At 45.2% G+C, this 27,428-nt stretch overlaps 1 protein-coding gene across 5 annotated transcripts in view; it reads left to right on the forward strand.

Moving 5' to 3' along the window:
- ATP2B2 (ATPase plasma membrane Ca2+ transporting 2) overlaps window positions 1-27,428 on the forward strand; it is a 1,489,679-nt gene that overhangs the window by 1,404,049 nt on the left and 58,202 nt on the right. The window lies entirely within an intron of this gene.

Here is a 27,428-nt window from a genome sequence, read left to right on the forward strand (position 1 = left end):
TGGAACTCACGTCTGAGTATACCCAGCCCACTCGGGGTGAAACTTGCAAAAAACACAGTTGATGGACAGAATGTAGAACAATGTCATACATTCACCCCAGTACAAGGATATGATATGGGCCTAAATCCATCGTTTTTTTGCACTCCACACCACCCTGGGCTAGACACTGGCTATATGCAAATCAGCTCTGACCCTGTGCCTCATGGGAACAGTCCAGTCCGAACTACCAAGCCATGTCTTTCCCAGACCGGAATCAAGCATCCAAGGACCGGTTTCTGGCTATCAGCCTGGATAGCTTGACTCCAGTGGTGTGGAGAGCATGGGACTCACGTCTGAGCATGCCCATCCCACTTGGGGTGACAAATGCAAAAACAACTATTGATGGACAGAATGCAGAACAATGTCATACATTCACCCCAGTACAGAGATCTGGGCCTAAATCCATTGTTTTTTTGCACTCCACACCACCCCAGTTCAGACATGGCCATATGCAAATCAGCCTTGACCCTGTGCCTCATGGGAACAGTCCAGCCCGAACTGCCGAGCCAGGTCTTTCCTGGACCGGAATCAAGCATCCTAGGACCGGTTTCTGGCTATCAGCCGTCTTCAGCCAGGATAGCTTGACTCGAGTGGTGTGGAGAGCATGGGACTCACGTCTGAGCATACCCATCCCACTTGGGGTGACAAATGCAAAAACAACAATTGATGGACAGAATGCAGAACAATGTCATACATTTACCCCAGTACAGAGATCTAGACCTAAATCTATCGTTTTTTTGCACTCCACACCACCCCAGTTCAGACATGGCCATATGCAAATCAGCCTTGACCCTGTGCCTCATGGGAACAGTCCAGCCTGAACTGCCAAGCCATGTCTTTCCTGGACCGGAATCAAGCATCCTAGGGCCGGTTTCTGGCTATCAGCCGTCTTCAGCCAGGATAGCGTGACTCCAGTGGTGTGGAGAGCATGTGACTCACGTCTGATCATACCCATCCCACTCAGGGTGACAAATGCAAAAACAACATTTGATGGACGAAATGCAGAACAATGTTATACATTCAGCCCAGTACAGAGATCTGGGCCTAAATCCATTGTTTTTTTGCACTCCACACCACCCCAGTTCAGACATGGCCATATGCAAACCAGCCTTGACCCTGTGCCTCATGGGTACAGTCCTGCCCGAACTGCCAAGCCAAGTCTTTCCTGGACCGGAATCAAGCATCCTAGAACCGGTTTCTGGCTATCAGCTGTCTGCAGCCTGGATAGCTTGACTCCAGTGGTGTGGAGAGCATGGGACTCACGTCTGAGCATACCCATCCCACTCGGGGTGACAAATGCAAAACCAACTATTGATGGACAGAATGCAGAACAATGTCATACATTCACCCCAGTACAAAGATCTGGGCCTAAATCCATTGTTTTTTTGCACTCCACACCACCCCAGATCAGAATGTTTTGTTCTAGTGGACGTTTCCCTCCAGTTGGCTGCTCAGATCACCCCTCCCCCCCCCCCCCTTTCCGGTTTAGGCCAGGGCTTAGAATGCGCCTTCACGCTCGAGTGCAATGTGCAGTGCAGCAGATAATAGATTATTATTAGAGCCACCTTAGCAGCTCAAAGTGATTGGTACTGTGAAATGGCGAGAAAACCCTGCTGCCAAAAGGGAAGGCTGCCAATTCCACACGCGCATTTCAGAGGCACGACGTGTGGCGGAAGCAGCCATTGCTTTTCACTGAATTTTTCACAGGTGCTGACTGACATACACATTTCAAAGCCCGTTTATTTATTTATTTTGAACTGGTACATTCCACACGTGTAAACACAGAAAAAAATCAAGTAGAGCACAGTCACTGACAGCTTGGATGGGTGGGAAAACGAAGTCAGCGAATGTCAAGACGTATACTTTAAGTGGCAGGTAAGGGAGACAGGAAACTGCAGTCATTTCAAAATAAATTAAAGGTGAGATTGGTGTCTTAAAGTTCACATAGCCTCAAGTGTTCGAAGGTACTAGAAGATTGTTGCATGTCAAACACTGAATCCATGCAGCACCCGATTTTCAACTGTACAGTCATCCATGAACGGTGGGCCAAGTTCTTTCCAATATTTGTGTTCTGTGAAAAAAAGAGAATTGAACGAGACAACGCGCTTGAAATAACTCACTTGTCATTGGACTTGGTGTTGAGGATGCTCCGAACTCATTCTCGAAAGACAAAATGTGTCTGTTTTTCTGGACAAGTGTTTCAGTATTCGTATGTAAAAATACATTTATGTGGCGTAATGCGACATATATTGTGACCTTATTGCTTCATTGTTTTGTCACTTTTGCATGTAACACAGCGTGGGCAATGATTTCACCTCCTAAGTATCAGTTTAGCAACCAAATATAGATACGGCGAGCGGAAAGAGGACCAATCGACGTTAGGGAAGTGCTTTTCTACACAGGAACATGTGTCGCCGCAATTTTAGTAACTTTTGATCGAATTGAGCGAGAAACTATTTTTTTTGTTACAATCTGCAGACAGGGCCGGCCCTAGGCATGTGCAAACTGTGCACCTGCACAGGGCCGCCAAACCCCAGGGGCCGCCACGACGAGGATCCGTTCGTGGCACTGGCGGCCCCCTGGCAGGATTTGGCAGCCTCCCGGCTTCTATTATTTTTTAGGATATCTGCGCTTCCCCGGTCTCTCTCTCCATCTCTCAGCACGTGTTGTTGTTTTGGGGGGGGGCAGTCTCCAGTATATGAAGGGGGCCCCTCAGCTGAGCTCTCCGGTAGAGAGCTGTGTCTCTCTCTCTCTGAAGCAGCTGCTGCTGTCTGCAGCCTGCTCCTCGCTCCTTGCGCTGCTGACCTTTGACTGAAGAGAAACAAAGTATCAACTTCCATTGTTTTTCTTCAGTCAAAGCCACGAGCCAGGCCCGGAAAGAGGAGGGGCACTATTCCTTTGAGAAGGGAGGAGGCCAGGGCTGTGAGGGATGAGGGGTGAGGGGTGGGGGAGGGGGGAGTTGTCAGGGTTTGGGGGCCTACATGGGCTGGGGACCTCTTAATGTGATTGTGGCACCCTTAAAAAAACTGCTTCCCTGCCTCCCCTACACGTTATCTAAAGACACGATTACAATGTTGAAGCTGGCTCTGTGTTTCCACATCAGCATTTTAAAAGCATGCTCACCTTTTCTGGATGATTTTAGCCGGCTCGACTACGCATGTCTAACATGCGAAAGTGAAAGCGATTTGCACACCCCTCTTGAGTGGGCCTCGGTAAATGTGGAGAGCTGGCATGCTGGCATGTGGCGAAGACGCAGTGTTCTGCTGTGTGATTGTGCACAGGTTGGCCCATGGTGAATTATAATTATTAGAAAGAACGCTCCAGAGGCAGAAGCACTTCCTCAGCCACCAAGTTTGGGACAAGGAACGAGACAGTGAGTAAGTTTATTTTTATTGTTGAAAGGTGAAACAGAGGTCTCGGTGGAATGGGATAACGGGCCTGCAAGTAAGGGAAGATTATCTCTGTTCAGACAGCCTGTAGGTCCTTTCTCCAACATACGTGCCTGTGTAATATAGTTTGTAATCATTGTGACATTTTTAGGAACTTTTATACATAATAGAAATTGTGTTTTCCGACAAGTCATGGTTCTTTTAAACAAAATACAATTTTAATTGCTTGCTTTATCGTAGTCCGTTTCACGCTCCCCCTGACATCTGTTTAAGTCCTCCAAGTCATTTGTTATTCTCTCGGTGTACCAAGTCAACCTTCCCTCTGAGTTCGGGAAGCTGAGTTACAGTTACAATCGTTATGTGCAGCACATAGAGGTGTCAAAATGGCATTCGTACAAACATTAATTTTATTGTGAGAGAAAAGCATCCTCATTAAAACATGAATGCATGTGAGGGTGATGTGCTCTCTGCCCACCCTTGTTTGGGCGATATATTGTTGGTAGTTCTTAGTATTTAGTGTGTATCCTTGGCTTGGGATGGTGGCACTTTCCTTGTATAGCCAGAGTACATATGGATACTGGATGAAAACTGCAAACTGATAGTAGAGCACCTGCCATTTATTTACTAAAAATAAAAAGCTTGTCTATTGGGTCAAAATTATTTTGTTTGAAGAAAGTGATCAGCTTACGTTTTGGAGTCCAGGCGGAGGGGGAGAAGGGTGCAAGGGAGAGAGGAGAAGGGTGCAAGGCAGAGGGGAGAAGGGTGCAAGGCAGAGGGGAGAAGGGTGGAAGGCAGAGAGGAGAAGGGTGCAAGGCGGAGGGGAGAAGGGTGCAAGGCAGAGGGGAGAAGGGTGCAAGGCAGAGAGGAGAAGGGTGCGTCGGCTGTACACTTGTATACGTCAGGGCAATTTATGATTAACGAGTCTGAAAAGAGGCTTTACTCTCGAGAGCAGTGTCGGTTTCCTGACAAAGAGATTGGGAAAGAGTGGAAGCGAGAGATAGACATGGATGATATTTTGGGGGTGCCCAGAGGAAGCACCTGCTACAGTGTGTTGCCTTTTGACGTCCACCTTGCCCTTTGGTGACCGGTCTCCTTAGCAAAGTCCTTCCCCCGTCCCCTACATTTACCCCTCCCCCAACCACACACACACACACACACACACCACACACATTCAGCTTATGAAGAGAGAGAGATAAGAACAGAAACTAAAGAGGGCCCATGGAGCTTTGTTTACTTTTCTGTTATCTCCATTTCTTGCTCTTTCCATAACACCTCAAGCAGTAAATAAGAGGCCGTCGAAAGTCCAAGGTTAGACACGCCTGTGATGTCACTGGGTGTGAAAGGGAGTGACATGTCGCTTTTGTCACCCATAACATTTTGGCGAATCGATGTCCATGAGGGTCCGGACCCCCTCTTCCGGGGCCTCCACCTACGTTCCCTGCACAGGGCCACCATGAACCTAGAGCCGGCCCTGCTGCAGATTATGTAGCACGTGACGTGTTAAGTGGCAAACGTGTCAAATTCATAATCACACGGACAACGCTAAAGCCGGGGAATCACGTAATTCCTGAGCCCCTGCCAATAACATCACTTTTAGTAGAAATGTCCCTGTAATTGCGCTGATGTTAAAGCTGAGGCAGGACCACATAATCGTGCAACAATTCGCCTATAAATGTTTCTCATGTAACCGCGTTTTCTTGAGCAAAGTTGTGAAATAATCCTGTCTTTTCAGTCTAGAAACTTGAAAATAACTCATTAGGTTGTCAATATATCATGCAGATGACATGAAACTGATGGAAATAAACCATTTTCAAGGTCCTCTAAATGACATTAACTAAGCCTCTACAGAGGGTACACAAATCTCAATTATATTAAAGTGCCTTTAAAATTCTATTACATCAACACATAACATTAATTATTTGAACTGTTTTAACATTAAGACAGAGAGCAATAGAAAGAAAGCAAGGAAGGTTTGCTTCCTCGATCGCCCATGTAGGGACTGTTATTTGTCTCAAATACTAGATTATAGACAGTGACTGTGTTGCACAAGAGGAAATAATTGAGTAACAGGAACAAATCATGATGACTAGGAAGTCAAAAGAATTATGAAAAGTTAATGTACAGAAGTTCATATTGGTAAACACTGTCATTTATTCGTCTTGATTCGTGCTCTGTGAATCTAAGCGTGTTTTGAGTTCTGAGAAGTGTGGCTCAATGGTTAGAGCGGCAGACCCTGATGCAGAGGTCTAGCCTGGGACCAGTGTTCAATTCCCCGCCTCGGCGGGTCTTGGGCTCAAAATTCCAAGGACCTGATAATTCTCTCCTCGGTGCCTATTCCAATCATGGAGTCCCACTCTGCGACTCTGGGCAATAGCTTGCTTAATCTCCACAATGGCCCCCACAACGCTAAGGATGCCTGGCCTCCACCTTGGGGGTGCCCAGGAGTGGGCGCCTCACAGGGAAAGCCAGGATGGGTTTCACAGCGGTATTCGTACAAGCACCTTGAGACCCTTGCGGGTGAGTAGTGCGCTATACCAGTATCAAATTTACATTTTCTGTAATAAAACCCATAATATAAATACGGAAATGATGCTAACCTCGGCCGCCTGCAGCTTTCAATGCTTCCACCTTTGTTGCATAAGAATGAAGCTGCTCCATCCCCATGATGGTGCATGAGCATCTCAGACTACCTCTGGATAGTGGTGGTACAGCGGCACTAATCTTGCTTGATCTTAGAGCAGCTTTTGACACTGTGTCTCACGAGTTACTCCTAGAAAGACTAGAGGACATGGGTTTTCAGGATATAGCGCTTTCCTGGCTGACTTCTTTTCTGCGGGAACGGACGTTTCGGGTGTTTCCCACCAATTCTGCCGCCAGGTGTCACTCCCTTTCTTCTGGAGTACCCCAAGGGTCTGGCTTGAATACAATACTGTTTACCATTAACGTGCATCTGCTGGTTGATATCGTCGAAAGCTGTGGCCTCCCTCTGTTTGCCTATGCTGATGACACTAAATCATCTTTTCGCTGTCATCTAATGAGGCTAACGGCTCGGCTCGGACATTTTGAACTCTTGTCTCCTGAAAGTCGTCACCTAAATGAGTATTAATTCTTTGAAATCAAATGGAGTCAAGATTCAGGTTAAGCTTGTGGGTAATAGCACCCAATTGTTATGGGCATGTCACTGGCTGGCTGCTCTCGCCTCCCCTCCAGTTCCTGTCTCCAGGGTAAAGAATTCACGTTTCTGGCTCATATTTCTAAAAGTAGATTTTAACCGGTTTGCGTTCGTGAATCACATTTTTGCGGCATGGCGTTGATTTTCACGCAGACATTTGCCATGTTGTCTGGTGTCTATGGCATGCTACGCTGCATTGTGAATTCCACGTTGCCACAGGGTTATTTTCCCGCGATAGGCTGCGATGTTGAAAGTTGAATTACGCTACTCTGGTGGTAGGTATGACACGTTCTTGTGAATATACCTCACAGTTTCTTATGGGAGTGATTGATGGATTTTTTCGAGAATGGGAAATGAGATATGTCTGTTAAGGCAACATACGTGTAAAACTATCGAAAACAGGAAATCTTCAGGAGGAACAAAGCCTTAACTGCAATGGCTCATTTATTTCGAAATATTTCCCCACACATCACTGTGAGCAGCTCGTGTCTTTTTTGAGAGGATCTAAAACCGCTTCTCAAACAGCACTTCTTGGCCCTTATTACTGGTACTACACATTATCCTTGTTTGTGCCATGGCACATCAGTAAACATGTGCGCCAGGCCCAAACAGGGACATTGCGTACTATTATGATGAGTGCACTTCCCTCAGGACAGCCATAAAATTGCATTGACCTGGAGGCCGAGCTTCCAAACTGAAATACAGAGCAGCTCCTCCAAAGATTCTCTGTGTTTCACAGTGCGGGCGGCATGCTGCCTACACTTTCAATAAGGTAGAGGGATCCCCCTGTTGGAAGATGGAGTCGGAGGAGTCCATGGAACTTCCTTTTACCCACTTTAGAGGGCTTCCTTCTGTAGGCACCCTGACAGTGCACCATTTTTTTGTGGTGCACTATTAGTGCGCTTCCTATGGTTAGGTTCATCTCTGTGCCGATGTTCATAATTCAGCACAGGTGCAGAGTCAAAGTGATGCCCTCATGAGGGAACACCCTCTTACTATAGCACCAGCCCTATTTATGCACAAGTGTTATCAGTATTATAGAAGGGGTTGCACAAGTGTCTGTGCCCCCTTCTGTAATACCCTCTTATGCAAGATCACCTCACCATGGGGCTCCACCTAGTGGCTGGCTGTACTCAGCCCCACCTACAACCAGAACCCACGCCAAGATCCTCAGAATAATCCTCAGCAGCAAACTGGACATGGCTGCATAAGTCAACCGCTGTCACTGTGTCCTGCTTCCATGCCCTACAGCTGCTGAGAAAAATCTTCAAATGGCTCTCAAGCAACAATAGAAAAACTGCCACTCACACCCTAGTCACCAACAAGTTGGACTATGGGAACCCCCTTCACACCGGGATCACTAAGCAACTCTTTAGATGTCTACAAACCATCCAGAACTTAGCAGCCAGACTCGCTGTCACCCTCACACGCAAAACTCACATCATACCACCCCTTAGTGAACTGCGAAACACAAACGGGCTTAATTCAAACTCCTCACACACATATTCAAGGCAATCCCCCAACCAGTCCACACTCACCTGAATATTCGCACCTCTTTCCACCAACCACCCAGACACCTCCACTCCGCAGGAGTCCTACTCACACACAACCCACACATACCCAGAACCAGATCAAGGGGACGACGTTCTCTTACATCACTCTTAACGCATGTAACAGGCTCCCACTCCACATCAGCACCTCCTCCTCTCTCCTTGAATTCTGCAAGAAGCTGAAGGCCTGGCTTTTGAGTTAACCAACCTACCATAGGCAGGGCTAGGCCAGGATACCCTTACAATTACACATTACATAACATAACATGCCAAAACATTACATAGCACAACATAACAAAGTGCCCTGGGGGAGCAAAACGGTCATGCACATGCCCACTGCAGCATCTCCCTGTGGGGGGGGTGGGGGGGAGGAGCGTTTTGACTATCAAATGATTGCAAAGTATTTGTCTGTTGATCCTATGGCTGTATACAGAGATTGTGTTTGTGTATATGTTAATATTTACTCTTCATATGTAGTTTGCTAATATAAATATATAAGTGGGTACACTTTCCGCTACATCATTTTCTTATGCAAAGACCAGAATAATTAAGCTGATAATATCAGTTTGCATACTCATAGCTGAAGCTGCAGCCGTTGCAATTTTGCGATAACCCACATTGACGCAGCCACAGAGGCTAAGATCTTTTCTAAGCCCCGGGTGATAAAATAAAAAAAAAATCCATTTCCTCCAGCATTGTTCGATGCCATCAGAGGTTTTTAAATATTGCTGAGATTGACTAAATGCGACTGTTGCACAGTGGTGAGGATGTAACACTGAGGCACGCAGGACTGTTTCATAATGACAGCCCCTCCTAGGAAACACGACAATCCACTCTCCTTTGTACGCCTGTGCCTTATTACCATAAACAGATTAGCCTTGAAAGTCACAGATGAAAGGCACAGAATAGGGGCATCCATCAGACAGCAATGAAACACATTTTATAATTGTCTTCAACTTGTTATCTCAACGCCAGCATTCCTCTAACGAGAATCAACCTCTTTCTAGCTGACTTAACAGCAAAACTGGACTGCTGCAACTCCCACGCCCTGAAACTGAAGGAAAGAACCCTCTCCAATCCCCTCTGTGCAGACGACCTGGTGATAATAAGTTACACGCCCGTCGGGCTGCAGTGTCTTCTCAATGGAAAATGGCAAAAAAATTAACTTTGATAAAAACAAAAGGTACGTCAGTGAATGGCACGAAAAGGAAGGTATCATGTTGGCATATCGCCTCTCACTGGTAATAGCCTGTGTCTGAATACAAATATCTAGGTGTCATTATTGACAAAAAGGGATCTTTCAAACCGCAGAACAATGCCCTGAAGAGGAATGGAAATGCTCTATCCTTGATACTGAGGAAACTAAAGAGGAAAGTGGCTGGACATAATCTAACCCCACTGCTCCTGGAAATTCAAGAAAAATGGATCCCTACAATAACTTTGGGAGTGAGCCACGAAGCTCCTCGGAAGAGATGATCCATGCTGGATGGGATCTGGGATCATGCTGGTGATCTGTTTTCGTTTCGTAGAGCCGTTAAGACTTTCTTATTTCCCTAATCTGTTTTCCTCTGGTCTTCCCTTTTAGCTGTGTTATGTTGGTACCTTGTCAGGCGCCAGGACGCTCCTTTGCTGGAGCAGCTGTGCGCGTAATAAATAACCATAACATAACATAACATTGCGTCTAGGGCCTACAGAAAGATCTTTGGCCTTCCCAAATACACTTTCCCAGCTCAGATAAGGCTGGAGTTTGGGCTTCAGAAAAATTTATCAGTGGGAGAGGTGCGTACATTAACTGCTGGAACAAAATCAAGAACGCCATAATAAATACACTAAACTCGCACCTGTGACGGGAACTGACAACCATTAGCAATTCGCCCACCCAGGCTTACCTCAATGGGTCTGTGATAGTGCCGCTGCACGGATAATTACCAAGCGCTGCAGCGGCAGTAATGAGGACTCAGCGCGTAGTTGTGGTTTTACCGCGTGGTCCAGACTGACGGAGCCGTGCGACGCCTCTTTATTATATACACGGGCATGGTGTCATGCGCCAGCGCTCGTGCGTCACCTCCGGGCATGGGTAGACTGAACAGCTACCCCACTGGAGGACATTACATTCCTTCTAACCTTTATTAAACAATAAACAAAACATCAACATGTAGATCTGTTACCATTTCCGTGGGGTGTCGCCTGTTCTCAGTTCTTCCCAAGGCACAGGTCACAGTACGTTGCGAGTTCTTGGTCTTCACACCATGAATCCCGCCAACTGGGAGGAGGGAGCTGAATTGCTCCTCAGGCCATACCTGGAATGTTCTCCCCTTGAGGATGATAGGGTTGGGGCCACTTCCTGCAAGACCCTGTTTCCGGGTATCTCACAGAGGAGTTGGGCAGTCCTCTGTCTGGAGTTCCGAGTGGTGATGGTATTCCTCAGTCAGATCTGTCTGGATCATCCATTGGGATAGTCCCTTGGCCATCTTCCATCTCTTCAGTCACTCTCCGTTGACTTGGACCAGATTCCATACGATCCGGTGTTGAAAGGTTGGGAGTTCTAGAATGGACCTTTTTGAAGAATGATATATTATGTGTGAGCTCTTCGGTTCCTCTCCGGGCTGTTAACATTGTGCCGGTTCAGCGGATCACAGTCTACGGGCGCTGCTCGAACAGGAGAAGGAATTTCCTTCCTGGATGTCTGTCTTTGACGTAGACCATGTCCCTTTCTTGAATGGTCGACGCTCTCGCTCTTCGGTTGACACTGGCTTGGTCATTGGTACTGGTCCTTTTGGCTAGGACTTTTGCTGTATCAATCTGAGAAGGGGTCACGTTTGGGTGACGGGAAATAGTGTCTCGCACCACTCGACCCATGCTTGCTGGTCCTGGTGCTCTCTCAGTCATGAGATGAGGCGTCAATCTATACTCTCTCAGGAACCTGTAGATGGCTCTCTCAAGAGGTGCTTCTTCAGCATGCGCAATTCGAATGACCTTATTGAGCGTGCGCATGAATCTCTCCACTTCCCCGTTTGCTTGGGGTCAGCGTGGTGTCACCTTCCGATGTTGAATGCCCCACTATTTGAGATAGTTGGCAAACTCTTGCCCCCTGAAAGGGCAGGCCATTATCCGTCTTCACCACTTCAAAGATCCCGTTGCAATGATCTTTTCTACTTTGGTGATTACCTCCATGGCTGTCTGACCTCCAACAATTTCTATCTCGGGGTATTTCGTGTAATCATCGATGACCACGAGGGCTTAGCGCCCATCCGGCAGATGCCCAAAGTCAATACTGATGCACTCCCAATGTCGTTGGGGTTGTCTTCTGTGATAACGGGGTGAGAGCGATCTGGTTGGCCTGACACCTGGCACCATGGGCACGTACTGACTGTCTGCTCGACCATCGGGTCCATCCCGAGAACCACACCTTCGCTCTTAGCTGACCTTTTGTCTTTACCACTCCCTGTTGCCCTCTGTGTGAGAGGGCCACCGCTTGTTGAGCAAGACTTGACAGGATCACCAGTCGCGGACCTCTGAGCAGGCAACCACTGCCGTCGACAGAGAGTTCATCCCTGATCTGCATGATCAACTCGAGTATGGTCTTCGCTTGGGCAGTCCGTTGGTTCATCGTGGTCTGCATGGGGCACCAGGCGTTCGCCCGTACTGCGGTGATGGCTAGTTGCAGGCACTTGTAATCCTGGGTGGCCTCGGTTATGGCTTCAAGGCTTATCGGACATGGTTGGGACCTTTCCGCTATGAACCTGACATATTCCTCAGTGTCCTCGGCATCCTCTTCCTCCGCTCTGGTTGCAGCCCTCAGATGTCTCGATAGGTAGTCAGCTGGGTTGGATGAGCCTGGCTTGTATTCCATGTGGTAGTCGTACCCTGGTAGTTGAAGGATCCATTTCTCTATCCTCCGGGGGGGGGGGCTTTGATGCAGATCCTTGAAATAGTGGGAGTAGGGGCTTGTGGTCGGTGGAGACTGTAAATGGGTGGCCATACACATAGATGCGGAAAGGACGACATGCCCAGTGGATGGCGATTGCCTCTCTCTCTATCTGAGAGTAGAGCTGTTCAATGTGCTTTAAGTAGCAGCTCACATATGCAATAGGGGCCCATTCTTCATTACGTTGTAGCTGCGTGAGCACTGCCCCTAGCCCGTAGGTGCTGGCATCAACAGCGATATTGGTGGGCCGGGCCTGGTGGAAGTACGACAGCGTAGTGTGTGCCAAAAGGGCTGCTTTAGTGTCTTTGAAAGCTTGTTCTTGGTTAGGGCTCCACAAGTGCATGGTGGTGGACTTCGTCAGCTCCCTGAGGGGCTTTGTGATCTATACTACTATTATAAAGAGAGAACAGAAACCTTTTGGCAAGGTAAACTCAGGAACCACAGCGCCAATCCACACACCCAATACATTGTTGTAATCCTCAGGGTGTGTAGATGGACATAGGCTGCATAAAATAAAATAAAAACGTAAATTTAAAAATGTAACTTTAAAAACAAAGTAGTCCCCTAAAAGTAGCGCCGGCCGCGACCTAGCGATGTCCGCAACGTGCGTGATGACGACTGGCGGGGAGGAGCGGTGATGAGCAGCGAGGAGTGGCGGTGAAGTCCGGAGCATGGGGAAGAGCGGCGGCTCAGGTAAGGCAAAGGCAAAGGCGAGGCGGGAGGCGGGTGGCGGCCGGGAGGCGGTCTGGGCAATGTCAGGGCGGGCGGGGTAAGGCAAAGGCGAGGCGGGAGGCGGCCGGGAGGTGGGAGGCGGTCTGGGCAATGTCGGGGCGGGCGGGGTAAGGCAAAGGCAAAGGCCAGGCGGGAGGCAGGCGGGAGGCAGGCGGGAGGCAGGCGGGAGGCGGGAGGCAGTCTGGGCAATGTCGGGGCGGGCGTGGGCTGGGGCGGGAGTGCACCCAAGCCTGAAATGTTGCCCCCAGCCCCCTTCTGCCCCGGGCAAAGCTGCCGCAATCCGGAAATGCTGCCCCCAGCCCCCTTCTGCCCCAGGCAACGCTGGGGCGGGCTGCTAGTGTTGGATAAATCTGTACTTCTGAGATGTTGGAGGGTGCCGGGGCTTCCTGAACGTCTAACACCTTGTCAGGGTCTCGGGCTACTCCTTTGTCCGAGAATGTGTAGCTAAAGAAACTGATTTTGTTCTTCAAGAATTGGCACTTTTCTTTGTGCAGGGTGAGTCCGGACTCTTTGACCTGTTGGAGAACACTGCGAAGTCTTCGGTGATGCTCTTCCATTGACGAGGCGTATACCAACAGGTCATCACTCACATTCCGAACTCCAGGGAGTCCACTGAGGACTTCTCTGATGGTGTTCTGAAACACCTCAGTGGCACTCGAGATCCCGAAGTTGAGATGCATGTACCTCCTGAAGCCGACCTGAGTAGAAAATGTAGTGATGTATCGAGAGTCCGGATATAGGGGTAACTGGTGATATCCTGAACGTAGGTCAATCTTTGAGAACCACACCGTGCCGTTCAGTTCCCCCAGGATGTCATCGATGGTAGGGGTTAAGGGGTGCTCCCTCTTTACCGCTGTGTTTGGGAGGTGCATGTCGACACAAATGCAGACCTGCCCTAGCTGTTTTGGCTTTCTCGCCACCACGATGGGGGACACCCACGGAGTAGGCCCGCTGACCTTCTCTATTATTCCTTGTCTCTCCAGTGCTTCCAGCTCTTCTTCTGACCTTTGGTCGCAGGTGGAATGCGATGCACCTGTTCCTCAGCGCTATCGGTTGGACTGACGGGTCAATATGGAGAGAGACCTCCTTCCCTTTGAGGCATCCAATGCCCTTGACGATATCATCAAATTCCTCCATGATGGCCACTAGTTCCTCTTCCAGCACTGCCAGAGCAAATGAGATCAGTTTCAGTTCCTCTGCTGTTTGGCCACTTATCAGCATTCCACTTCCTTCTTTGGTCACGTACACCGTGGTGGGGGTCTTGAGGTCCTGATGCCTAAGCTCCATTTTGAAACATCCTAGGAGTGGGATGGGTGTCTTCTGTCCATAGGCAAATACCCAAATCATTGCTTCGTGCAAAGGTGGGCGTGGACTCAATTGGTTGTATACGTTGGCAGCCATCAGTTCGATCGAGGCCCCTGTGTCTATGGTAGCCCTTATGTCTTGGTGGTGAATCTTGAGTCTGCACTTTGGGAGTCGCTGTCTTTTCCGTCACGGTTTATCTACTGTGAATATATAATGGACAGGGTAGTCTCCCATGTAGTTTTCCATATCTTCACTGTCTTGCGTTTCGGCTACCGTTTGCACCGTCTCTTTCCCAAGCTTTGATGACCTGGGTACTGCGGCAAAATGGTTCATCCACCCTCAGGCTGTGCACAGCTTCCCTCTTGCTGGGCAGTCTTGCATGCGGTGGGGTGTGCCTCTACAGTAGCCACATTCTTTCCTTTTGCTTTGCGGGCGTTTTCCAGGGCCTTGACGTGACTTGGCTTTCACCACGTTCACCTTCTCTACCACGTTTACCTGTTCCGTCTTGATGGGGTGGTGGAGGGTGGCCTCCATGTGGGATGCTCTGGCTTGCTACAGTTCTTTTGACTGTCCCAAGGAGAGGATATCAGCCAAGGACTTGCTGGACTCCTGGAGGATGTTCACTCAGAGCTTGGATGAGTAGCATCCATGTTATATCTGGCCCCTGATCTCCTCTTGTTCATCCTGGAAGCTGCACGTGCTGGCCAACTCCTTCAAACACCCATTGAATGTGTCCAATGACTCTTCTGCTTCCTGTTTGGCCTGGTGAAAAATAATCTTTCATAGTCTCTGAGCAGCGTCACATACGTTTTGGAGGTGGCCTCTACTAGTGTTTTGTAGATGCAGTGTATGTCCTTGCCCCCTAAGTGGAGGAGTAGTGCCATGCGCCTGTCGCGAGCTATTGCTGCCCCTTCAAAATAGATCGAGGGGCGAGGGAGGAGGGGGCACCATCTACGATGAAGGGCTCGATGGCCGGGATCGACGCCATCCTGACGCAGCTGTGGTCACACCTCACGGCACGTGTACTGTCTCCCTATTGGACTAGGATGGGAGCTGCCTGGCCAAGAGTGACAGTGGCGCAGTTTGGCTATTTCGCCGCTTATCGTGGTTACTTAGCTTGTCTTCTACCCCGACCTCCTCCAAGGCGCTGGGGTCAAACACAAGCCTGTGCTCAGGCTGCGGTGGGGGCTGAACGTGAGCCACTTGCTCACCACAAAGGTACTCCTAATGCCTGCAGGGTCTTCTCAGGTGGCAGCAGGTTGGTCTTGTCTGTGGCTGCAGGCCTGCAATTAGTGGCAGTAGGCTTGCACCATCTAGATGACTCCTCAGGTGGCTGCAGGGCCATGATGATATGTCGTAGGCTGGCATACAGTCTGGATGCAGGCCACTCACGGTCGTCAGCTTAGCACAGGGGGCGGCGTGAGGTCGTTAGCGCCTTGTGGCCAGTGTCATTGTGCCGCTGCGCGGGTAACTACCTAGAGCTGCAGCGGCCGTAATGAGGACTCAACGCGTAGTTGTGGTTTTACCAAGTGATCCCGACTGCCGGAACCGGGCCACGTCTCTTTATTATATACACGTGCATGGCGTCATGCACCAACGCTCGTGCGTCACCTCCGGGAGTGGGTAGACTGAACCGCTACCCCACCGGAGGACATTACAGGGTCCATAGCTCAAGTCAGCCTACAAGATCTCTTGGCAACATCTGCAATCCATGCCAGCTTCAAAAAGGCAGTAAAAATCATCAAATTTGCCTCGTTAATACAGGACAGCCAGAAGTGGGGGGGAAAGCTCATGGTTGGCTTGTGCTGCATAGCTATGACGAACCTGTACTGCAATCTCATTTCCATACAGGCTATTTAAACTCACTAAAAGAAAAAATCCTGTGATATCGTGCATTCTACCATCGCTCCTACACCTACATCCTTGAAAACGCAACCCAACTGCGACCGACTGACGGTTATGTGGTAAAGAGAAAGAAGACCTGATGCATTTGATATGCACTTGTTAGGAATTATTGCCAGAGAGAAAAATTTTACGCCCACTTGTCAACCAAAGAGGAATTAGAACATGCCGGATTTACAGCTGAACTGTCTTTCGTGAGATTTTCCTTGAAGGCAGAAAAGAGGCAATCAGCAACATTTGGCAGAGATACATAAGGACTAGAAAGAAACTGATGCCCATCAGTATAAAAAAGACTCGAAACAGGATTCGCCTACACACAAGGAACTGGAATTAAAATTGAAAAAGCCTTGCCTAATAACCTACCACTCTGCACCTTTCACCTTCAGTATTGAGCCATCTCATTTAGGCACAATTTTTCTCTTTGTTCTTTCTTTAACTGAGTATAACTCACTACCTTGTGCATACGTAATTTTAATCCATTCTGCAACTTCATTGTATTCGATGTTCGTTCATATCAATGTATTGTATTGTAGATCGGTCATGATTCTACACACAAGAATTATTCTAAGTATATTTTGTAATGTTATTCTTAAAATGGTTTCCCTTGCTCATTGAACTGCATAACTATTTTACATGTCGGTGTAATGTTGCGGTTTAATGATGCAAAGGTTTTAACTAACCATGCAAATAAATAAATGAATACAAATAAATAAACAAGAATCCATTCTAAATTTTACTTTTCCTGGGAATAACTTTAACAGTTGAGTTGTGTAATCAAACAGCGCCCTCTAGTGGCCTTATAGCATCAAGAAACAAGTCGATCCTGTTTTCATACAAATTGCCAGTGCTTTTAGATCAACAAAAGTCATAGATTTCCTAGCAGATATTCTAAACATGAACTGATATATGTTTTCTAAATCACCAAATCATTGTATTTGCTTTTTAACTTGAGAAAATAAAAACATGAGTTGTACATAGAATGATTTGCCAAATCAATGAGTATGAAAATAAAACGTTTAACTCTAAAATAGAAATGAAAACAAAACTTTTAATTCCGAGTTAAATTCTAATTATTTTCAAGCAGGGTTCTACTAGCATTGAAGGCGCCATGTGGCAGGTAACCAACCCTAAGCATACATCTACAGGGGAAATAAAGAAACTTTAATATAGTAAAAACAGAAAGTTCAAATTTTTCCAAGCACTGGAAGAGGCCTATTATAAATATGTCTGGGGTCTGTCATGCCGGTGCAATAAAAAAGCATTGTTCATATACTTGCTTACCGCTTCTTTGACCTATTTATTTGGTACATGGATTGTTTTTTGTGCAGTACAGATACTTCTCCTGTTTAAATTTTGTTTATTCGTTGCATTGAGGATAAAAGGTATATACAATACAGAACTAAGATAACAGTAAATTATATCAGGTCAAACAGAATTTTCGAGTTGCAGTGCAAAAAATCTCAAACATGCAGAGATTTCCTTATGAAATCTGTAATAAATATCTTTGAATTGGAAGATCCTTGTAAAATGTTAAGTTTTGTCCAAAAATGGTTTTATAGTCCCAGTCTACCTGTTCATTAATGTGTAAAGGTGTTATGGTGATGATTATTGCACTGGATTTCTGTAAGGAAGATCATTGTTTGCAAATTGCTAGTTTTGGCCCTCAGGGCCATTTCGGCTGGTCTTATATATCTGATTAAACTACTCTCCCTCAAGAACTCTGTGCTCCTCATAGATGAATGGGTTAGGCAGGTCAGAAAAAGAGTCCATTCTTTCTCCTATTTGGCAGCTCAGGCGTGGAATCCTATTTAAGCTTTGGTTGTTGAGCTCCGAGTCATCTTTCAGGAAAAATATGCTTAGGCTCTCATACTGTAATGGGCTTACGCCACCATTACGTAACATTTCAGTGATGCTACGGCGGAGTAATCAGTGCACTACACTGCACCCTATTTACAAATTGATGCATCTAAGCAGATGCGTCCCTTTGTAAATGCCTGTGTTACATTATACTTCGTCAGGATATAATGTATGCATGGTGGGTGTTCCCACCTAAAAAAAGGCTTTTGGAAGTGACACAGTGAAATTTATGAGATTTCACTGCACCACTCCTATGACTTCACTGTGTCAAATCTTTATGACCTGCCTCAAGCAGTCAGGATAAAAATCCAACACCAATCATAAAAATAGGAAACAGTTTTATCTTTAAAATGACACCAAATAAAAAAAAATCCAATGTAGGGACCTGGGGACATGAATTTTATAGCACTATATTGCCCATAGAAACCTATAGTGCCAATTGGTATATCTGGTCGTGCTAGACCGGGTCAAAGTTAAAGTTTCAGGCCGACAGCAATGGAGCCCTGTGCAGCTACCCCTCGCAGTAGACATCAGTAAAAGTTTTCACCTTCTGACTTGGAAACTTTTATGGAGCTTTTCTTCCCGGGGTCCCTCGAAGCTCTAAGCCTTTCACCGGCTTGCCTTGCGATGAGCTCCCGGTCAAACTTATGGACAAACCAAAGATTCAGGCTAACTTGTGGTTGAAGGTGGGTGGTTTGCTCTCACGGTTGGTCCCGATCACGTTTTCTACATTCAGACTTAGAAACTTTTACAGAGCTTTTTATTCAGGGATTCCTCAATGCTCTTCACCAGGCCGGCTTCGGTGAGGGTTCACTGGCTTGGGTTTCAGCACCAGTCAAACTCTGTAAGTCGGACCTCTGGAGCTTTTTTAAGACGGCAGGCTGGCTCATAGTTGAGTGTCTCCGGCTTGGCTGGCCATGTCTCGTTGGTCCACTTCTGAAGATTTTTCCAAAGTTGCTCCAAACTTCTCCAAACTTCTGGAACTTCTTTCTGAAGTTCCACAAAGGGTCCCAATGTGTCCAAACATACTCCAAGGGTCTGGAAGTTCCAAGATGGTCCCTGAAAGTTCGGGACTTCAGTTCCAACAATCCACTCAGACAAAATCTTTATTTTCTTGGTGGTGATGTTCCAGGTGAGCTCTGTTAACCTGTAGCTTGCAGGGAGTCCACTATTTAGTCCCTTCGAAGCAAGTTAGGTCCACAGGGCTGTAGTTCAGGTTGTGCAGCAAGCGCAATCTTCAGGAAAGTATATTCAGAGTCTCTACCCCTTGTCTCTTCTCATTCCATCCTTAATCCCAACATCTGGCTGGGTTCAAAGATGAGAGGTAGAAATTGAAACTGACTTCTTCTGCCTGTCTCCTCCTTCCATTGAAGAATATGGTTGTCAACCTCTCCCCCTGCTCTGGCATTCCTATGAGTGCAGAACCTTGCACTCCCAGAAGATCTGTCTAACCCCCGGGGCTATTTATCACCTCATCAAAGGAGCGTTGGCTAATCCACTTAACTGTGACCATTGGAAGGCTGAATTCTGTCTTACAGACAAAACAAAGTCTAATAACTTCTTGTCTGTAGACTTTAGGAGAAATTCAACAATACCATATTGTTGAATTTATCAATACGGGAAAAGTTGTTTACAAAGCAGTGTTTACACCGCACAACCTTTACCACGCTGCCATTACAACGCAAGTCGTTACTACGACTTGGGATGGCGCTGTTGGTTAGGGAATATTGTAATTTTCTATTCCAACACCTTCCCTACTGTTACGTGGACTGGTGTTAGAATAGAAAATTATAATAATCCTCAATCCGCACCCTCCAAAGCAAGTCGTTGTAACGACTTGCGTTGTAAAATCCGCAATGTAAAGTACCGCAATCAAAAAGATCGCGTTGTACTGACATACATCCATCAATACCATTCTAGGAAGTCTCTGAATGGCATTTTTATGATTCTCCAAGTGGGAATTATTAGTTAATAACTTCTTGCCATATTAATCTATGTGGCCAGGGATTTGCAAAGGGAAACATTACTTGAGCCATTTTTCCAATACCAGGGCTTATAAAATATATTTTTAAGGACCCTGCCTACATCTACAGGACCCCACACTTCTGGTCTGGGATACCTAGAGGAGACTTCAGTGGTTTTGAATATGTAAACATATTGCAGATCCTCACTCCACAGTGCTCCTAATGCAAAAGTAAATTTTGGGAAGCTCTTTACAACAATGTTGGGAGAGAAATGAACAATTTCACTGAACCCAGGGCATTACAACTCATTATTTAAGGGTCCTCCTTATAAATACCTGAACCCCCACCCCCGGAACACCTAGGGGAGAGACTGCGGGTATACCCAAACATTGTAGTTGATCACGTTTTAAGTGACCCAAACAACAAAGTTGAGTTTTGGCACAATTTGCATTTTAAAAGCAGTCCTGCAACACAGGGCTGCTGTTAAACTGACCTTAGGCTTCAGCAGTGCACACATGCAAGTGCAGAGAGGGCTGCTGGCCTCTTAACTGCCATGCCCTAATATATACTAGGGCCTTTAAGGTAGTTTCAATCCCCTGCCCCATTATGTACTAGGGCCTTATAGGGGAGGGCATGCCAATCATAGGAGGTACTTTAGCCCATAGTGTACCCTAGTGTATGTAGGTGTTTTTACTGTATTCTAAGTGTTACTTTCAGCATAGCTCCGGCGCTGGGCCTGGTTAGGCATAGACCAGGGTCAGTTTGAGTAAATTACCACCAGTACAGGTCAAAACAGTTGGGAGTGCCCAGGGCACAGGATGACTTTGCAACACTTATGTAGTCTTATTTACCAAAAATAGTGGACTAGTGTGTGTCTGGCTACTTCATTTGTTGCTGAGATGTCTACCTTGCTATGCAATGTTTATGAATACCACTCCACTAAGCAGCACAACATTTGTTTTCAAACTGTATTGCTTTTATATGAGTTAAAAGATGAACTGATAATGCTGCTTAAACCATGCAGTTTATCCAGTCCTTGAATCATTAGGTGCTTTTCAAGAACAACATCATCTGAAATTAGCACACAACCCTTAAATTGTATTCAGTGGTTGTCTTTTTGGGGAAGTTCCTACCTGATTATAATTGATTAAATCTTGTGATTTGACTGCCGTTATCCATTCAGAGTTCTACTTCATGGGAATATTTCTGCGCTAAATTTTGATAAATTAAAACTCATACATTGCAAAATGTACAAATCACTCCTGGGAAAATGAACACTGAAGAGGGTGGCATAATGACTGGAGGCATGGCAGGAAGCAGGATAGGGCAGATTATAGGTTATAAACTAGGCGGCTGTTTTAACATGGACACCTTCAATGGATGTAGAGGAGTTTACACGAAGACAGGTCCTATGCCGCTGACATATACTGTCACTAACTATTTGGAATGTGAAATTTAGTGAAGCTCTGGAAGAACTTCCATCTCTGAAATCAGAGCAGCACACTTTAGCTTTGTATTGTAACTTGATCTCATTAAAAGATACAGGAGAAGTAATAAGAAATTCTTGGCTTAAGAATATGGTTCAAATGAAATAGTTAAATACATTTGTGTTACTTGATATTCGGGTCAAGCACCATCCGTTAACACACACATATATACTTTCTATTAAGACGAAAGTTTATCCGGGATAAAGTATTTTTGATAACTCAAGGCTTTAGATATGCAAGCCAGCCTTCTATTGAAGCACAGGAAATCCCTGATCATGACTGGCTTGTAGTCGTGGTAAATAGCTGAGGAAAGTGTAAGCCTCTATGTGAGTGAGCAATGGATAACCCTATAATTAATAACCTTTATACAAAAAAATACTATCATAGGGGAAATGCTTATAATATTGTTCTGGGCCATATTATGATTTGAGCCAGGGCCTAAAAACTGGAAGCCAGCTCAGTGTAAACAGAAGCTGAAAAGTACAACAAAAAATGTATCTCAAATTCATAATGGCTGAAGCAACCATGTTTGTCTGCAGGAAAATGAAAATTGAGTTGACCTCTGCCTGTCAGATTGAGAGTTTTCCATCAGAAGTGCAGACACCTCTCTACATTGACAGAGACTGCCATCATGGCAGTTCCCGTCCATGTGTGAAAGTTTGATGGACAGCACCGTCAGCCATGGCAGCCTGCAGTCAAACTTTTCTAATGTTCTTTGTTTTTCAAAAACAAACTCCTTAAGTTGGATTTAAATTTCGAAAAGTTAAAAAAAAAACAATGACACAAATCCCCTGGAGTTTTCTCCCACAGTGTTGGGGTCATTTTTTTCCTGTCTCTTACCACCAGGTGTTTCCTAGCAGTGACAGATATAAAACAGAAACCTTTACACTGTCCACCCCAAACTGGGCGGATGTTTTAAAATCCTTCCTTTGATAGTTCCTATTCTATTGGTATGTCAGAGGAAATATTCCATTGACAGAGAGTGGGGAATCTGTGACATTTGCAATGGAGTATCCTGTATGCCAAATTCTAAATAAGGGGCCCAATTCACAGAACTAACTTTAGAGAAAATTCTAAACTTACTACCATTTTCGTATTCACAGAAGGCACTTACTCATTTTGGTATTCACAGAAGACACTGGGGGGCATATTATCAAGGGGGTTTATCTCCGCTTTTTTGGCTTTAAAAGCCAAGAAAGCTGAGATAAAATTATCTCCCTATTACCTAGCTGTCGCTAACACCAGTTAGCGACAGCTAGTCGGAGATAGCGACCATCTTGGGCCCCACTTTGCATGTCAGTGATATTTATCACTAATGACATGCAAAGTGAGCGTGCCAAGATGTTAGCGACTGAAAACAGTCGCTAACATCGCTATCTCCTATTACCAACCTTTGGAGATATTCGCGCTAAGCGCGAATATCTCCAAAAGTTAACACCTGCCCTGAGCAGTTCTTAGCCATGTTATCCAATGTGAGGTGGATAACATGGCTAAGAGCATTAGCTCGGTAATGCATGAATATAGCTGACTTTTCTGCGATATTCATGCATTGCGGCGATTTTTATCGCATTTGCGATAAACCTTGGTAATAACAAGGTTTATTTGCGGTAAAAATCGCCGCCGCTCAGCGGTACATTTTTGTCTCTAACCAAGCAATAGCGATAATTATCGCTATTGCTTGGTAATATGCCCCTTAGTCATTTCGGTATTCACAGAAGTTAGGAGCCTAACTTTAGGACTCCTAAATGCCTTCTGTGAATACCAAAAGTCTTAAAGTTAGTATTTTTCTCAGTTTAGGAGTAGAAAAGTTAGGACTCCTAACTGTAGGACTCCTAAATGTCTTCTGTGAATACCTAAAGTCTTAAAATTAGGATTTTTCTCAGTTTATAGTAGTAAAGTTAGGACTCCTAACTTTAGGACTCCTAAATGCCTTCTGTGAATACCGAAAGTCTTAAAATTAGGATTTTTCTCAGTTTAGGAGTCCTAAAGTTAGGAGTCCTAACTTTACTACTACTAAATTGAGAAAAATCCTAATTTTAAGACTTTCGGTATTCACAGAAGGCATTTAGGAGTCCTAAAGTTAGGACTAGTAACTTTACTACTACTAAATTGAGAAAAATCCTAATTTTAAGACTTTCGGTATTCAAAGAAGGCATTTAGGATTTCTAAAGTTAGGAGTCCTAACTTTGCTATTACTAAATTGAGAAAAATCCTAATTTTAAGACTTTCGGTATTCACAGAAGGCATTTAGAAGTCCTAAAGTTAGGACTACTAACTTCTGTGAATACCGAAATGAGTAAGTGCCTTCTGTGAATACCGAAATGAGTAAGTGCCTTCCATGAATACCAAAATGGTAGTAAGTTTAGAATTTTGTTTTAAGTTAGTTCTGTGAATCGGGCCCTATGTCTTTAGTCTCTGAAATGGAAGTCAAAATACTTCAGGGGGCAAGACTGCAGCCAATAGTCACCAAAGTCCACTCAAAGGCTGACAGCTGCTGAACAAGGTCCCTCTGAAGTCATTGATTTTGGTTGAAAAAGCATGGAGCAGAAGAAATAAAAATTTCGAGGCTGGCGAATCCTGGTGTTGGGTGGATAACTGTTATGCTTTTGCTAGGTCAAGATTTCATAGGTTTAGAAAAGGAGCCTCATTTGCAAGTTTCTGATGCAGGGCAGTGCAGTAAGTCACTTTGCTGCACTGCCCTGCATCAAAAAGAAAGGGCAGCAGTATGCCGTATTTATGATGAACGGTGAATTTGTGTCCTTTCCCACTGCGATGACACCATTCTGGCAGACTAGCACCAACGCAGGCACCCTTGTACCATGGAGCAAAGGTGTCTGCATTATTGGCAGGGTTGTTTTTTTGCAGAAAGGGGCAACCTCCTGCACATAAAAAAAAATCCTAAGATGTGTTTTCGTCTTTCTATGTGTGCTACAGAAAACAGAACACATAGAAAGTGGAAAAAATGAAGAAATAAACATATTTCTCCTCATTATGCCGGTCCTTGGGAGGCATACAGTTTTGATACAGTCCCAGGTTTATAGATTCTTGTAAATCTGGAAATGCATAAAAACCATGGGTGTTGTTTCGGAGCACCTACCGCAACACCCATGAAATGTCTCCCTGGCACAGTATAAGGCAACACAGCAACTTGCACTGAATTGCCTTACACCATATCTACTAGGCCAGGAAAAGTCATGCAATGTGGTTTGCATGGCCTCGTAGATATGGATCTGCAATCTGAGCTGTTGGAGCGTCATAAAAAGTGGCGCACCAGTGAGCAAGGAGCTTGTAAAAAATCCCCATAGTCTTTTTCATTCACAAATAAAAAATCCTCCAGCGAGAGAAACTTCTTTGAGTTTCTGGAGCAGCTCCTCTTGGTCACATCTAATGCTCTCTGGACTTCAGGGAGAGCCCTTCAAGGCCATGACTCACTCCAGCAGAGGCCACCAGCAGTGTCCAGTCCAGTCCAGTTCCAGTTGCAGCACCGGCAAGCATATTACGAGCTTCCTCACTGCCGCAGTTTTCATGGTGTAAACGCGCCATGAAAACTGTGGCAGTGAAGAAACTCCTCAGGGCAATGGAATACATGCAGTGAGGCACATGTTGTACCCCGCTTTATGCATGTACCCCCAGTTCCTGCACAGCATGGACTTAAAGCAGGCCTGGACGTAGTTCGCAGAGGTTTGCTACGCAGAACTCCGCAAAATGACAAAAAAACTCTGCGGAGTTCGCAAGTGGTGGAGTGCATTGCGAAATGTCATTCGCACTGGTCTTCCTGCCGCTGGGGTAGAAATCAGCTCTCGTTCGGGAACTTACCGATCGTGAGCATGAGCGGGGGGGGAAACTCAGCTGCTCTACGCGGACCAGAGTTTTCTACCCTCCCCATTCTCCGCGGAGCGCAGAGTGTAGAACACTCTGTAAATTCCATGAACGGATTGGAGTTCACCACCCAGGCCAACAGTTAACTGGACAGTTGTACCTCAGCACTCAGATATTCGTTATACATAGGAGCAAGTGCTTCTGTGGGAGAGATTTCCCTGTCCTGACCTTATTAAAGAATCACTAATCAAAGTACAAAATACAAATTTTAACTGTATGTAGTGAACATCCAAGACATCAAATATCTTTGCTATTTTAATATCATTTTTTGCACAATTGTATATATCTTGTCATACTTATGATACATGTTACAAAACTTGTTGACAAAGTACACACAACAGGCAGCCGACACATGTTTATTTACTGAAAAGTAACTTTCTCAAGGCTGCTAACAAGAAATAACTTGATAAGCAATCTGGTTTCTGTCATCAATTTAACTTTTATACTGATACAAAAAGTTACCAGAATAGTCAGTTCTGACAGACCCCAAGGAAAGACCAAACGGTGATGTTCTCTTGTAGTAGATAGAGTGCAAGTAATAGATTATCCAGTGAACAGGAATTATGAAAGTGTTTAAAAAGATTCCAAAAAGTAAGTACGTAAAAGTGATAGAGACATAAGTGACATGCAGTGATGGAACAGAAATGTTAGTGCCCGCACATTGATTAAAAAGGACACGGCCAGTCAATACCTATTAATTGTTATCAAAGTTGGATGCGTCCTGTACAGCTTTCGCAAAGGTAAGATGTGGATGAGCCTATGAGCCAACGGAAAAAAAGAACTCTTAATCATCATCATATGGAATTCCAATAATGCTTGATAACGTATAGGGCGAGATGATAATATTACCTTGGTTTAAAAGGTTAAGTGGACTCACAATCCTATTTGTCAGCTTACTATTCCTCCAAGCTTATAGAGGTGTAGTCCTAAAAAGAGGGGATATACAGATATTGGTAATTTCTTACGTGTTTTACTCAAAGAAACTCCGATGGCAAGGTTAATGCTAAAGCCTTGTTGCCTGTTAAGCAAGAGCTTAATCAGCGGTTTAAACTCAGTAGTTTATATGGTGTTCGGTCCCAACAAGTTGGTGGAAGGCCACAACTAAATTAGATGGGCCTATATTAGAATGTGAGAGATAATATATCTATTAAAAACTACAATAAAAAACTATAAAAAGTCATGAGGTATTGAAATACTTCAAGAAGCCACAAATTCATAGTATAAGAAGCATTGGCTTATTAGGATATGAGCCAAGGTACATTCGATCCATTGCCAATAGTCTAAAATTAGTCAAAGACCTATTCTTGATCAACATAAGTCAAAAAGAGATAACACATTATGTAATACGGACATATTAATCCCTTATTACCTGGAAATGCGTCCATGCCAGACAGGAACGTTCTGTAGCACTCCCATTGCGGTGCCTTTCTAAGGCTCAGATATGGGCCTTCGATAGGCACTGCTGCACGACCGTCCAACCTGTATTCCAGGCATGTGGGAAGATTATGGGTTTGGCGGTGTTGGAACAGGGCGCTGACGATGCAACGGCCTGCTCCAACACCAACAAACTCATAATCAGGCCCTCTATCAATAAGAAACAAACATAATTTAAAACAGGACTTTCTTTTGCTCGTTTTGGCATATTTTCTAGTTCTCTAATCAAATTGTTATACTCAGAAAAGAAATAATTCACTGAACTTCTTTTATTTATAATAAAAAAATTAGAAGATGTTTGTTTGTGGTTCCCTTACAGGTACTCCACCCAGGAAAATAGTGATACAGTGGGCTAATATTTTTCCCTTGTATGCTATCGCCTCATCATTACATGTTCTGTGGTTGCAAGAATTGGGTAATTTGAACATACCATATCACATTGTTTTGGGTGAAAATCACGGTAGAGTTACCAGACAATCAAAAAAGAAGGTCCTCGTATTGAGCAATATTAATGATGGTGCGAATGAATGAATGAATGATGAATGAATTTTGTGAAGTACTTTATTAAGTGCATAAGTGTCCTGGAGCTACAGCAGAAGATTACACAGGGTGGAAGAGAGACTTAAAGGTGAAACATTTATTTTTCCATTTGTTTCCTAAATTATAAGTGGGGGATTTTCTGTCCAAGATGAAGCTATATGATATTCCATGCAGCTACAATGAGATAGCCAAAGGAGGTCCCCCTTCTGTGATTTTCCTGGGGTGAGGCATTTTGAAAATATGTGTAACA

Source organism: Lissotriton vulgaris, chromosome 9 (assembly GCF_964263255.1).
Source record: "Lissotriton vulgaris chromosome 9, aLisVul1.2, whole genome shotgun sequence".
Taxonomy (NCBI): Eukaryota; Metazoa; Chordata; class Amphibia; order Caudata; family Salamandridae; genus Lissotriton; species Lissotriton vulgaris.